The 362-nt window shown below is 55.8% G+C and overlaps 1 protein-coding gene across 2 annotated transcripts in view; it reads left to right on the forward strand.

Annotated features, from left to right (window-relative positions):
- PHKG1 (phosphorylase kinase, gamma 1 (muscle)) overlaps positions 1–362 on the forward strand; it is a 5,221-nt gene that overhangs the window by 4,349 nt on the left and 510 nt on the right. The gene's annotated exons all lie outside the window — the stretch shown is intronic.

Raw genomic sequence — 362 nt, forward strand, 5'->3', positions numbered from 1 at the left:
ATGGAAAAAGCCTGCCTCCCCCACAAATCATTAAAAAAAAATGAAAGCACTTCTGAGGGGAAGCTGACAAGCCTGACATCACATGGGTGCACCAAATGATGTGAAAGTTGCTGTAACAGAGGAATCCTTTCCCTTCCCTAGAGCCAGCCATTAGGGCAGCTCAGAGGTGTCCCAAGAGGTGTTAGGTGACACATTCGGGACTGCCCCACAGTTTTGACGTTAAGGGCACACTCGGAGAAGGCCCGTACTGGTCACACAGGACTGAAGAGCTGTGCCAGGAGTGGGGCTCCCCCCGGCTCCTCCCCACGGACAGCAGCCCCGTGGGATGCGTTGGGACCGATCTGGTCCCATTGTGGGGCCGG

This window comes from Buceros rhinoceros, unplaced genomic scaffold, assembly GCF_000710305.1.
Source record: "Buceros rhinoceros silvestris isolate BGI_N320 unplaced genomic scaffold, ASM71030v1 scaffold22417, whole genome shotgun sequence".
Taxonomy (NCBI): Eukaryota; Metazoa; Chordata; class Aves; order Bucerotiformes; family Bucerotidae; genus Buceros; species Buceros rhinoceros.